We start from the raw sequence: 3148 nt of genomic DNA on the forward strand, positions 1-3148 counted from the left end.
TTCATTCATCTTGATAGATAACTTGTTTTAGTGAGTAAAGTTACATTAAAATATTATGAGCTGTAAAGACAAATATCTTTGCAATTCATTGCAATTAAAATATTTGTTGTTTATATTTATTTAAAACGCATCTTTATCGCATCTGATTAAATATTATCAATCATCTCTCTGATTAAATATTACCAATTATCTCTCTGTCTTACTCGTTATTTTAATAAGTAAAATAAGAATATAAATAGCACAAATTTTATATTCTATTCTTTTATTCTTTCTTTTTTTTCTTTATTCCTTTCTTATATTTATGACATGGATGTTATTACGATGAATAGTAGACTATAAATTTTTATATCATCCAGAGATAGGTATTTATGACATTTGTGACAATTGAAATATTCATTACGGATTATATAAAACAAATAATACGGACAGATTCGATTTAATACAGATAACATTACAACATAATGTACACAATTTTTTAACTTTACTTATATATTTTTAAGTTTTTAGTATACACATATACACACAACATGCAACACAGAGTATCTCAAAACATATTTGAAATTTGCATACTTGAATAATAGTGAATGCAGCGATTTATAAAAAGAAAGAATGAATGAATCGATATTTTTTTATATATCAAACCAAAAAACAACAATTTGCTTTTGATTATTTCTAAATATAATAAAATAATATAAAATAAAAATATAATAAATTATACATATATACATTTTATCTGACTGCATTAATGGTAATAATATAAAATTCAAAAAAAAATCATTTTAACATATTATTTAAAAACTACTCGCGAACACACGAGAATATAATATATATTAGGAACTTTATTTTAGAAAACTATACATGGATATTGTAGTATAAGGACGGGGGGGGGGGATATTGTAATATGCACAATAAATAATTATTATGCAATTATATTGATAGCAGAAATATTTATGTAAAAAATAAATTTAATTAATCATATGGTTATATTCTTATGTGGATAATCTATTCTTATAAGAACCTAACTCGCATAAAAGAAATTAAGTTAATTATACGGTTATATTCTTATAAGAGATTCTTATTAGATAACACATACATTGACAATTACAAACATTTAAAATATAAGTATATATAAAAATAACGCACGTTTATTTTATTATTATTTTTCACATCAATAAATGTTTACAAACTAATGAAAATTATTTTAAATATATATTAAAATAAATAAATTAATTTTGTATATAGAAACTTCAATATTTTTGGATTGAAACAAAATTATTGCATGTAACGTGTAATAATTTAAATTTATGTGACTGTCAATATATACGTATTAAAAATATTTTCAATAAAAGATTTTCAGATTAATAAGATTGTTAAGAATGTATAAGAATTTAATCACTTAATTACCGTTCTAGTTAAAATTTTGTAATTGTCATTGTTTTGCCGTCATTAAAATAAATTAAAAATTTTGTTTGATTAATAATAAGAAGGAACTCTATTCGATTAAAGAAAAAAATTTACATCAATGTCTTCAATAGTTCTTTAAAAATAGCATATAATGTATAATATATATGTATAACACTATGTGTGTATATATATATATTTTACTAATTATACGTTATTTTTTCTAAGAAATTATTGAAGATATCAATAGAAACTTTTCTATATATACCACGCAAGAAAATTATATATATATTTTTTATTCTTAAAATCTTTTAATTATAATTATCTCTTTGCAAAATTACATAATAAAAGGACGTGATCCGTTTAGAAAAAATTTTTTAAATGTTTGCCAATGAACATCAAATCAAAAAATTGTTGCACAATTTCGTTAATTAGATTTTAAGGAGTAGATTTTTCGCTTTGTTTTTTTTTTTTGAAGGTTGTCTGAGTTTTCTTCACCAAGTTATTTCTTGTGGAAAGATCAACTCTTTGAATTTGAATTTGATTTACGCTTTTTTGTGTATATGTGTGTGTGCGCGCATATGCGCGCACGCAGATAGAAATGAGACCCTGATATATAATTAAAATATAAGTATGTATTAGCAAGAAATATCATTTTTTTATGTCATATGAACATGTATTGTGTAAAGATTTTTTTTTAATGCAATGTACGAGAAAATATATTAAAAACGAAATAGGTTTAATATTTTATAAAGAATTTTTTAGGGATTTTGGAACTAAACTATTTTTTTAAATACTTACATCAAACTTTGTTGTGTGACTCTTTGTATATATAGCACAGAAGATCTTAATCTTATTTAGCAAGTATAACCATTGGAATATTTTTAATTATTTAATGGATTTTAGACTATTATCTTAATTTTCTCATTAAATTTTTATTTTTTATTATATAAGGAAGAAAATTTAATATATTTGTTGTGTGCTTCATAATTTTTAAAAATATTCTATGTTATCAACTATTTTATCTGTTTAAGCATCATGTTTCATATTAAAAATTACAAAATCAGTTTTGATAAATGTTATATAAATAATAGTATTTCTACGAAAAAAGATTCTCTCTCTCTCTCTCTCTCTCTCTCTCTCTCTCTCTCTCTCTCTCTCTCTCTCTCTTTACATATAAACAAATGGATCGGATTTGATCTTATAATAAGTTATTAAAATAAACTAAAATACTTTTAAGTTTTTTACTCTTGTTTATTTATCACAAAAAACTTATTCAAAAGTCTTTTAAAATAAATAGTTAAACATTTTCTTTTTTTTTTAATTTAGAATTTAAATAACTTTGAACTATATGAAGATGTTTTTTTTATGATTATATAGCAGAGAATTAGTTAAAAAAACATTATTGTATTTTTAAAAATGCAGCCATTGTAATTGTATGTCTTAAAATTCTCATTTGTTTGGCATTACATTTGTTTGGCAATCATTCTAATTATAATAGTATGTAAATTTTATTTTAAACATTTTATATTTTAATTTCTATATTAATTGTAATTTTATAAAACATTAAAAAATATTTAGCTAACTATAATTTATCTCCATAATTTATTATCATTAAGTTGAAAACAGTTCTCACATGAGAAGTGCAAATAATAGGATTGCTCTGATGTACCGTATAAAACTTGATTCTAAATTTACATTCAAATAATAATTGTCATATTGACTGTCCTTCGAAAAAGTTAAAATT

Source organism: Prenolepis imparis, unplaced genomic scaffold (assembly GCF_030444845.1).
Source record: "Prenolepis imparis isolate NDT839.2.m4 unplaced genomic scaffold, iyPreImpa1.0 SCAF_10, whole genome shotgun sequence".
Taxonomy (NCBI): Eukaryota; Metazoa; Arthropoda; class Insecta; order Hymenoptera; family Formicidae; genus Prenolepis; species Prenolepis imparis.